This window comes from Hemitrygon akajei, chromosome 13, assembly GCF_048418815.1.
Source record: "Hemitrygon akajei chromosome 13, sHemAka1.3, whole genome shotgun sequence".
NCBI classification, from domain to species: Eukaryota; Metazoa; Chordata; class Chondrichthyes; order Myliobatiformes; family Dasyatidae; genus Hemitrygon; species Hemitrygon akajei.
Genome location: NC_133136.1, coordinates 33292346 through 33304847, shown reverse-complemented (window position 1 = coordinate 33304847; position 12502 = coordinate 33292346).

Below are 12502 nucleotides of genomic sequence, written 5' to 3'. Positions count from 1 at the left end.
AGAGGAAAAGACTCAAGGACTGCTCAAAGCTTCCTTGAATAAATGCAACAGAGCCACTAACTTCTGGGAGTCCCCAGTCCATGAATGCTCAAAGTTGAGGAGAAATATTTGACACTATATTGAGAATCTCAAGACAATGCATTAAGACCACATAGAGGTTCAGCATAAGTTCACAAGACATAGACCACCTCACAATCTACCTATCTGCCCACCCCATCTTTTCCTAACTATGGAAGAACCTGTAATTTGCATACTGGCCTCCCTATATAGCCCAGAACCCACAAAACCATGTGTATGCTTGTCTGCTGTTATACGTTTATTTGTTTGCCCAGATCCATGCATGTGGACACAGTTTAATATACACATAAAGAAACATCAACATGAGCTAATGAAATCATCATTGATTTGGTTCCATATGGAAGTGCAAGCTTTGATTTCAGTCTGATAATTTAGCTTGCATATTCTTATGAAGGTCATTGGCTTATTCAGTCTTTAGAGTATTATGCCATTTATATCATTTGGATCAAATTGAGGAGCATCATGTTCCATTTCACAAAATTACACTATAAACAGGGGACATGGACCTTATAAAACATAATCTGACTCATGTGCAAATCTATAACATTTAATTGGAATCAGATTTTAAGATTTTTAATAAACTCTTACCAGGGTCATGTATTTCTCAGCTTTTAGTTAAGTTATAAAGTAGCTATTGAGAATAATCATTTTCCTTTTGACTAAGTGACCAGTTCCGAAAGCTAATAACATTTGACATATCTTCAGTATGTTAGCAATTGATTTTTGGTTTTGATTACAATTAGGTTTATTTGGTCCTTGCCTGTCTGGAGGGCACTGATGCATGCTGGGCATAATTTCAGAGGCTCTGGCTGTATCCACCCTACCTCTTTGTGGGACCATTGCTCATGTACAAGTTTAGATGATGAGTTCTATCCATGTGTGTTCTTAAAGAGCAAAGTACAACATCACTAGGGATGTCAAGCCTACATAACAATGTCCACACTTGCATTTTACAGCAAAATGTTGACATTAGCTATACCTGCCTATGTTTCGCTCAAGTGTACCGTGGCTAATTGTCGGGTATGTGCCTTCCCAACTCCATCTCCACACTCCCCACCCCCCATCACCTCACTATTTGTTACAGACCATATAGAATCATAACGTTTCTTCAGAACAAAAGCAGTGGCATTCTGCTTGGTAAGCATCTCCTGTCTCTGTAAGAGAAAGTTAAGACAGACCATTTCACACTGCTTTCCCCTTTATACTGTAAACGCATTCTTTCACAATAATCTATTCATATCTACTTTGAAAGTAACAATCATTTGTACTTTTGTCCCCCCCTCAGGGCATAGAATTCCAGAGATTGTAATAATTGGCTGGGTTAATTGGTTCTTTGCATTTGTGCCAATCATACCAAGTGCATATCCTTTGGTTATCAAACCAACTACTAATAGGAAAGAAACCTCTCTTTTCATTCTGTCCAGATACACTCTGTCACGAATCCTGTGACAAGTTGAAAAGGACCAGCAGAAATGGAACACACCTGGAGTCTGGTTTACTATAAATTAAGACTATATTTATTACTACTATGAATTAATATCATTAAAACTGGAAATTACGATACAGGTTATAAACTATTATATATATCTCCGTAAATGTGTGTGTGGATACAAAGATAATAGTCCCAGAGGTAGATATCAGTCTTACGGTGTCAGGTAAGTTTAAGCAGTTTCAGTTCACTTTGTGTTGCATCAAGTTGAATTGATGGAGAGAGAGAGAGTTAATTGAGTTGATGTTTAAGTTGGCAGCTTTAGATGTTCTTGCTTCCGAAGTCTTTAGAGTCACTTCATGTGAACCCCACACAGACACAGATGGACAGAGCCCCTTCTAGGGAACGGTCTACTAACCAAGTCATGGGTTCACCACCAGCAGACCCCCCACAGGCAAGCTCTTACCCCCACTGGTAATCACGGGTCGAAATTAATCGGTCCGTGGCCTCCACCCTCGTGGTGGTCTTAAACTCCACCAGTGGTTTCTCAGGTAGCTTCCGCACTTCTCCCATGTTGCGTCTCCTCTGCCATTATCCCACCAAAGCATCAACTTTTATAATCCACCCGAAATGCCAGCCGTCCGTTAGCTCAACCGCTCTGAGCTATTACCATGGCGACTTCCCAGCTCGTGTCTCAGCTGGCGCCGTACTCTCTCTCTCAACGTCACAATTAAGAGTGTTATCAAAAGCAAGTCAGAGTCCAAGTCAGAGTCCCCTCTCTCTTTTAATTGCCTCCTTGTTCATTAGACTGCTGAATTTTCTAGCAGTTTCTCACCTGCGTGACAACTCAGTCTTTGAATAGCTCTGCTAAGTCATCTGCACCTTCTTCTAATGGTTTGGTAACCCAATTTGGATGCAATAATCAAGCTGCAGCTGAACAAGTGCTTTATATGAAGTTCAACATAATCATGTTGCTTTTATGTCACTGCTCCAACACACAACATATTGAATTGTTTTAACTGCTTTCACAACCTATCCAAGCATTTGTGCACATACAGTATACACGGAGTACTCTCTGTTCCTGCACCTACTTTAGATTTGTACCTTTTTATTGCTTTTTTTGTTGTTCCCATCAAGATGTATCATGCCGTAGGTTAAATTTCATCCATCATGATTTCACAAATCCCATTTGATTGTCAATATCCACTTGAGGTTTAGTGTTTTCCTTTTTGTTTAGTATGCATGAAATTCAATTCCTGTTCATAAATCTACCACTGAGTCAAAAAGGTAGATTGCGCCAAGACAAAGTTTCAAGATTGATGTCTTAATAACAGTTTGGATTTTAATTGCAACATCTGGAATATAAAATCTTTTCTGTTTAAAATGTAAAATAATATTTCATCACTGGCAGGGTAGTGTAGTGGTTAGCATAATGCTTTTTACAGCACCAGCTGTATGATCAGGGATCAATTCTTGCAATTGTCTGTAAGGAGTTTGCCCATTCTCCTCATAACCATGTGTGTTTCCTCCATGTGCTCCTTGTTCCTCCGACATTCCTAAGGCATGCATGTCAGGTTTAGTCAGTTCAGGGCATGCTATGGAACATGCAGATGTTTCATCCCCTGCACATCACGCACCAGGTTGGACATTGAAACAAAACATCGCATTTTACTGTCTGTGTTGATGTTTTGACATACATGTGACAAATAGTTATTTTTAAGAATTTTCTTTCTTTAATAACCTTCTAGCAGTAATTGGATGAAAACGTATATCATTTTACAATTTTTTGTCACATCAGTCATAAAACTCCAGGAAATGCATGTCTGAACTCTGCAATAACAATCAAATACCTTGGATTCTCCCAGCCCAGTGAACTTTCACAAATTGGATTAATAGCTGAGGGAGGCAAAAAAATGAGTTGGACAGAAATGTTCAGCTGCAAAGAAATTAAGGCAGGAAACCACGGTCTATATTTGAATTAAAAAGCGTCTTTCTACAACATTATAAATATTAGTGTTCATTGTTATAAGTCATAATATAGCATATGGATTTTCAACTTAATATTCGATGTTTCATTTAATTCTGCTAAATGGATGTTCACTGTCATCATACAATTATTCATAATTTTAAATTTTTTCAAGCTCTGAAAATCTATGAAAAATGTATGTTATCCATGATCCATCATTAACTGTAGGGTAAAGCCTTTTATATAAGTAAAAACTCCTGTAAGTAATTTAAATCATGGATGTGTAGTAATTATCATTGAAGTTTTGTGGAAGTTATTTGAATCAGGATCAGAATCAGGTTTAATATCATCAGCATATGTTATGAAATTTGTTAACTTCATGGCAGCAGTACAATATAACACAAGATAATATAGAGAAGAAATAAGTAAATCAACTACAGTAAGTATATAAATGTATATTGAATAGATTAAAAATAGTGCAAAAACAGAAATAATATAAAAACAGGGTAAGATACCCTCTAAAAAAAGTCTTGAAGTTCAAAATCAAAAGTACGTGCTTTCAAACAGCATGGATCAATTTACATACTGATTGCAAACAACAAGCTCCATCCAAGTTTATCATTCTGTGAAAATCCAAATTTTGGGGTAGATATCAGTAGTTGCATTTTAGGTTGAACCAGACTTTTCTCTATGGAGAGAAGCAGGATGAGAGGTGGCTTGATAGAGATTTACAAAATGATAGCAGGCATAGATAGAGTGGATAACCAAGGACTTTTTCCAGGACGGATATGGCTAATACATGGAGAATAATTTTAAGGTGATTGGAGGATACTCTTGAGGGGATGTCAGAGGTACTTTTTTTTACACAGAGAGTGGTGAGTGTGTGGAATGCCCTGATAGGGGTGGTGCTCGAGGCAGATACAGTACTGTGCAAAAGTCTTAGGCACATGAAAAAGATTCCGTAATGCGAAGATGCTTCTAAAAATAATCAAACGAAAAGTTTCTAAATATTAAATAATTAGTACAAAGAGAAGTAAGCAGCAAAAAGCTAAATCAAATCAACATTTGGTGTGACCACCCTGTGCCTTGAAAACTGCATCAGTTCTCTGAGGTACACTGTCATGCAGTTTGAGTCCTGCCAAAGGGTTGTGGCCTGAAACATCAACTATACTTTTTTCTACAGATGCCTCCTGGCCTGTTGAGTTCCATTTTGTGTGTGTTGATCGGTAGACTGAAGAACTTGCCACAGTTCTGCAGACTCTGGTTGTCTTGCTTGTTTCTGTCTCTCCACATAATTGCAAATGGCTCAGTGATGCGATCAGGGCTCTGTGGAGGCAATACCATCTGAAAGCATACAAAAAATCTAGGGTGCCCAAGACTTTTGCACGGTACCATACTTTTGGGGCACTTAAGAAACTCTTAGATAGGCATGTGAATGATATAAAAATGGAGGGCTATATATGAGGGAAGGGTTAGAGGAGGCTAAAGGGTTGGCACAACATCTTCAGCCAAAGGGACTACATTGTGCTGAAAATATTCTGTGTTCTATGTTCTACATTAGAAACAAATAGAGTAGCATGTCTTGCTGAGCAGGAGCATATATTGTTGAAGCTTTTACAGTTGTTGAGTTTCACTAATAACAAGGCTATTTCAGCTACTCAGTTGTAAGAGGCCTTTTTCCATGACTTCAGTAGAGAAATAATATCAGGCACAGCAGTGTGCTCACTTCACACTCACCTCTGCCAATCTGCAAACATGAGCACAATGACAGAGGTGTGAATAGCAGCAGCTCAGGCCTCAGTACTTAGTCCCTTCTGCAAAAAGCATTTGTTTAATTGATCAAAGGCAAAGTTATTGCACATGCCAGCATGAATGATTTTTTCTAAAGGATGGGGACACCCTTTGCACAGAAATGGCACCTTGGTTGATGTTGTAAAACGCACTTTTATAGTATTCATCAGGGAAACAGAAACAACCTAAAGTGATCTCCTGGGAACTTTTAACTAGAAACACCTGTACTGCGCTGACATTCATGAACTCCTTAAAAAAAACATTTGTCCCTCCCTAAACAACACACACAATACTGGAGGAACTCAGCGGGCCAGGTAGCATCTATGGAAAAGAGTGAACAGTCGATGTTTCAGGCCGAGACCCTCCCTAAGTTGCATTTTACGTGATCTCTAAAAATAATGCGTTTGCAATCTTCTTATAAGTAAAAGCTTAACACTTCTAGAATGTTATTTGAAACATTAAGGCAATGATAAGTTAATAAAATGGGGCTGGTTCACACATTTTCTGGGCTTCTCAGTTTAATGGGATGCTTCCAATTAAGTTGGCTGTTTACTGCCTCTGGGTGAAATGAGCCCTATGTATCAATGAATTCACTAATACAGCAACTTGCTATCATGAAAATGATTTCCATTTTCTGAATGTGAACTGGAAGCAAACAGATTTTTAAACATGGCTGTAGATACTTTGAAGCATTTAACATGATCGTCCCAGTATAGAGCTTCCAGTGCAATTCCAGTGGTCAAAAACACCCACAAGCACAACTTGAGTTTTATCTCTGGTTCTCATTAAAAATGATGGGGAAGTGCTCGCTCTTGAATTCAGCTATGGTGCTGGAATCAGTCATCATATTGTTTTTCATTGTTATAGACAATAGACCATAGGTGCAGGAATAGGCCATTCGGCCCTTCAAGCCAACGCCACCATTCACTGTGATCATGGCCAATCATCCACAATCAGTACCTCATTCCTGCCTTCTCCCCATATCCCCTGACTCCGCTATCTTTAAGAGCTCTATCTAACTCTTTCTTGAAAGCATCCAGAGAATTGGCCTCCACTGCCTTCTGAGGCAGAGCATTCCACATATCCACCACTCTCTGGATGAAATTTTTTTTCCTCAACTCTGTTCTAAATGGCCCTTATTCTTAAACTGTGGTCTCTGGTTCTGGACTCCCCCAACATCGGGTACATTGTTCTGAATGAGCTCCCATTTTAAAATGTATAGTTTTTCAATGGTGGGTTAGTTCTCACTAGTTGTGAGCAAAAAAAGGTAAAAATTTGATAAATAGAATGTGAAGACAAAAATGTTTAGGTCAATACAATGGCCGAGGATTTTAAGTCGTCAGGTTTCTGGTGAAACCAGTTGAGAAGTAGCTATGAACCTAAAGAGTTTCAGATAAGCTTATGCTAGTTGCTAGCACAAGAGAAGGGGGAGGAGCCAGGATCATGGAGGATTTTAGAGATGCAGATGGTGGGAGGAATATAGTGCAGGATTAAAGTTAGGCAACTAGAATCTTTGGTTTTATGTAATTTTGTGATACTTAGTAGGCACAAATTCAATTGGAGGTCCTGAAAATGCAGCAAGACATGAAAAGAAGCAAAATAGAAGAGCACAGTCTTAGCAAGACAAATCTTCAAACACCAACCTTACCTCTCTCCTCTACACTCCTCCCACCCTGCAGGAAATGCAGCAAAGGAGGAAAAGAATCTGTGTTGGTTTCTCTTAAATGTCAGAAAGCTGCAGGAAGTCAGGTGATAATGCCATTTAGTTGCATCTCTGTAGAGGACTACTCAATTGGAAGCCCTGTCTTTTAGATAAGATGATACAGAATATAAATTATAAATAAATTATACAAGACAGTAGAGAGAGAGAGAGAGAGAAAGAGAGAGAGAGAGAGAGAGACAAAAAGATTGCAAAAACAAAGCATAAATGCAAAAATAGATACAATCAGAGACAAGTCCAAGGTGGTGCAAGAAATGATTTGCAGTGTCCCGTTGCTGAGGTAGTTTTAGGGCTGTGCATGTCAATTCAAGAACAGGATAGTTGTAGGGTTCCTGAACCTGGTGTTGTGGACCTTCAGGCATTTGACAGTAGCAGCAATAGGAGGGCATGGCACATTTGGTGAGGATGGTGGATGCTGTCTTCTTGAGACAGCACCTTCTGTAGATTCTCTCAATGGGAGCCTCTGTAAGATAAGCAGGGTGATCCTCATTATACTGTCCAAAATTTCCCTCAGCCAGCAGAATAACTGACCTTTATCATATGGCTCTTCACGGAGTTTGCTGTGAATTACTTGGTCATTATATTTCCTCTGTTACCACAGTAACCATACTTCAAAACCAGTAAACTGCATCATAAGGCATTTTCTTTCTTTGCCTATCATTATAATAAACCCAAGCATTGATATATTATGTGCTCTCCCTTAAATCCTGTAGAATTTCAGACAAGTGCAAAAGGGTTCAGATTAACTGACTCTATCAAACTGTTATTTTAAATTATAAGGCTTTTATATGCTTTGTTTTTAATGAGAGGGGTATGTTTCCTACTTTCATGCTCTTTTTGTTTACTGGTTATCATTCAATTGCTTGAACACAATTAATGAAGAAAGGTAGCAGATTTTTTTTCCTCCTTGTTTCACCTGCTCTGTTTCTGAACTCCATCCCTCACACACCTCCTTCCATCTATCCATTATTTCTCACTCCTCCTCAGTCCATGTGTCACTGACAGGCCTCTGTCTCACTCCTTCTCCCTCCTCTTTAGATTCACACTCTTCCTTCTGTATTTTCAGCCCTGATGTAGAGTCTCAACCCAAAATATCAACAATTCTTTCTCCGTCACAGACACTGCTTGACGCATTGAATTCCTCCAGCTATTATTTTTCACCGTTAGTATCAGCATCTGCCATCTCTTGTGCCTCAATCTTGTATCCAACTCATTAGCTCTCCCTGGATTTTATTGAGAGGTCACTTTCCAGAACAGCCTACCATGACAAGTCTTTTCAAAACCCTTGCGAAATTTCACGTAGACAACATCTACTACCCTGCCCTCATCAATCTCTTGGTCACCTCTTCAGAAATTTCAATTAATTCATAAGACAATTTTCCATGTGTACATGCTGAATAGCCCCATTTGTTCCTTACCTTTCCAAATGCAGGTAGATCCTATCTCGCAGAGTCCCCACCAGTAGGTTACCCATCACTGATATTAAGTCACTGGTCTGTAGTTCCCTGGCTTGTCCTTTCAGCCTTTCTTAAACAAGGGCACAGTATCAGCCACCCTCCTGTCTTCTAGTAACTAACTTGTAGCTAATGATAGAATGAAAAAAATTCTGATAGGGCTCCAGCAATATTTTCCCTTGATTCCTACAATATTCTACAATACACTAGGGGATATAGCCACCTATATGCACTTGAAGACCACTACCTCTTCTTTCATAGTGTCAAAATATTTGAGGGCATCACTGTTCTCTTTCCTGTATTCCCTAGCTTCTGTGACCATCTCCACAGTAATTAGAGACTGACTTTAACCGGTCTGTGTACATTCTATGTTCTGGTTAACCACTACCTCCCTTGTCATAGACATAAAAATAAAAGTGACCAAAAAAAAGTCATTTGCTTTTAGAAGGATCAAATAGTTCCAATTTAAGTCATGTCTTCAATGAAATACTGTAGATCTTAATAATCTATAAGATAACTTTAAAATAACCAGCATGATTTTTAATATTTTCAAATTAGGATCCTTGAGGAAATGGTTGTGATTGTGAAAAGGTTGTAATTAGTACTTCATTATTCAACTACTACTGTGTAATAGATGCAAATAACTAACAGATGGACTGTCAGTAGTTTAAACCAAAAGGATAGAATGAAGCACAGTCTGAACAGAAGCATTTGTGTTATTGATGTTGTTTTGTTTATCTTGAACTGATTTTTTTTGTTTAGGACTTAAGATGTATGTGTTTATTATTCTTGCTTTGAGCTTTTTTATGGGAAGTAGTGGAGTATGTTTCTTTCCTGGATTAATTAGTCTTCCAGACATCTCTTTGATGGGGCATTGACCAGACTACTAAGTTTCTGTCATGTCTTTTCAGAGAGTTTGTTGCTGTTTTCAATTAAAAAATGTTTGTGTCAAATTCTGTTGCTTGTTTTAGTGTATCACTTCCATTTTGATGTGCTGCATACAGGGTTTTGCCTGAAATGCATCAGATTATGAGGCTGTTACCAACTGACTGATAACAACAGCAATAATAATGGTAAATTGACATGATCCGAAACAGGTTTCAAACAAATGGAAAAATACACCATAAAGAGGCTAATATATAATTAAGAATAATTTGCCAGTTAAAGCCTCAACACAGTGACTGATCATTTATTGTCACAGTTATTGCAGCATAATTATTGCTACAATTAAAAATATGAGGAATAAATTGACAGGTTTCAAATGTTAATGGCTCAGATCTTCTGCCAACCAGAAAGCTGAATTACCTTACCAATCACTAGCCAAAGAATGTTACTAGTTTGCAAAACATAGTGCTTATTTTACAAGAAAAAATCTGCAGATGCTGGAAATACAAAGCAATGCGCACAAAATACTGGAGGAACTCAGCAGGCCAGGCAGCATCTATGGAAAAGAGAAGACAGTCGATGTTTTGGGCTGAGACCCTTCATCTGGACTGGAAAGGAAGTGGAGAAATCCAAGAAAGAATGTGTGGGGGTGGGGGGTTGAGTAGAGGGAGAAACACAAGGAACATAAGATGATAGATGAAACCGGGTGAGGGGAAGGGGAAGTTGATTGGCGAAAGAGATAAGGGCTGGAGAAGGGGGAATCTGATAGGAGAGTAGAAGATGGAAAAAAGGGAAGGGGGTAGAGCACCAGAGGGAGGTCATGAGCAGGTAAGAAGATGAGAGAGGGAGACAGGAATGGTGGGGGAGGGGCAATTACCAAAAGTTTGAGAAATTATGCCGGTGGCTATCTATTTGGAATATGAGATGGTTCTCCTCCAGACTGTGTGTGGTCTCATTGCAATACTAGAGGAATAGGAATACCACACGTCAGAATGGGAATGGGAAGTACGATTGAAATGGGTGGCCACCAGCAGATCCTGCGTTTTCTGGCAGAAGGAACAAAGATGCTCAGCAGTCTCCCAATCTGCGTCGGGTCTCACCGATATACAGGAGGCCTCACTGGGGGCATTAGATACCCCAACAAACTCACAAAAGAAGAGTTGCCTCACCTGGAAGAACTGTTTGGGCCCTGAATGGTAGTGAGGGAGGAGGTGTGGTACTTGTTTTACTTGCAAGGATAAATAGGGGGACATAGATTGGGAGACCGCTTTACCGAGCACCTTGGCTCTTTATGCCAGAAAAAGCAGGTTTGCCCAGTGGCCACTCATTTCAATTCTACTTCCCGTTTATATTCCAACATGTCACATTCCCATTCCTCGGCTGCCGTGATGAGGCCACACTCAGGTTGGAGGAGCAACACCTTACATTCCGTCTGGGTAGCCTCCAACCTGATGGCATGAACTTCGATTTCTTGAACTTCTGGTAATTGACCCCCCCCCCCTCCCCCACTTCATTATTCCTCATTCCTGTTCCCCTTTCTCATCTTATCTCCTTACTTGCCCTTGCCCTCCTTTTGGTGATCCTCCTCCTTCACCCATCTCCATATCTTTATCACTTTCACCTATCACTACCACCTTGTACTTCTTCCTCCCCTCCCCCGTCTTCTTACTCTGAATTTTCATCTTTTTTTCCAGTACTGATGAAGGGACTCAGTCCAAAATGTCAGCAGTTTACTCTTTTCCATAGATGCTTCCTGGCTTACTGAGTTCCTGCAGCATTTCCCGTGTGTTGCTGTGTATTCTACTTCAGTTTTTATCTGGAAAGGAAATGCTTCTGGAGTCCCTTTAAACACACAAATCATTGAGTTTCCAGATGGGCTAAAAAAATTGTTGATGAGGAGGCACAAAGAAGTCCTGTCACATTAGAGTGCATAAATTATCTAGCCAAAAGATGGAAATTTCAGATGGCTTGGCATAATCCTTCTGAGGATTGCAAAATCGCAAAGATTATACCTTGTTCAAAAAGGTAGTGGGCAGAATTACAATAACTACAAGCTAATCTGTTGTATGGAAAAGTTATAGAAATAATAATCAGGGACTTAATTAGCAATCATTTGGACAGGCATGTATTATCAGAAAAACTCAGCATGGGTGTATTGAAGGAACAGTGTATCAATATAAAAGAGTCTTTAAATGAATTCAAAGATACAAAGTTTCATTTTATTGTCAAAGTATGCATGTACAATACAACTCTGATATTTGACTTCTCCAGATTGCCATTAAATACAGAAAGACCATGAGTGTTGATGAAAGAAAAGACATTAACTCCCCCCCCCCCCCTTCCAGCCGGCACAAAAAAGAAAAGAAACAAAAATTGCAGACCAAAATTCCCCTCAAATCCCTAACATTAACAAAGTGGGATGATAGAATATACGAGGCGTGATTGATAAATTCGTGGCCTAAGGTAGAAGGAGTCAATTTTAGAAAACCCAGCACATTTATTTTTGCTACATTTACACACTTAGTCCAGCGGTTGTGGAGCATATGGATCCCTTCTTTGTAGAAGTCGGTGTCTTGAACCTCCAGAAGTGATCAACAGCATGGGGTGATTGATAAGTTCATGATAAGGTGGAAGGAGATGAGTTATTAACTTCAAACTTTCTGCTTTTTCACTCAAAGAGTTGAACTGCACATGCAAGTAACGTGAGCTCTTTAACTCATCTCCTTCTACCTTAGGCCACAAACTTATTAATCACCCCTGCTATGGACCACCTGGAGGTCCAAGACACTCTTGTTACATGTACATGCAGTTCAACTCTTTGAGTGATAATGTTGAAAGTTTGAAGTTAATAACTCATCTCTTTCTACCCCAGGCCACGAACTTATCAATCACCTCCTGCTGTGGACTACTTCTACAAAGAAGGGATCCATGTGCTCCACGACCACTGGACTAAGTGTGTACATGTAGGAGGGGACTATGTTGAAAAATAAATGTGCTAGGCTTTCTAAAATTGACTCCTTCTACCTTAGGCCATGAACTTATCAATCACCCCTCGTAAAGTGTTGCTCCTCCACTCTGAGGGTGGCCTCATCTTAGCACAAGAGGAGACCATGGACTGACATGTTGGAATGGGAATGAGAATTGGAATTAAAATGCTTGGCTTTTAGCAAAAGGAGCTG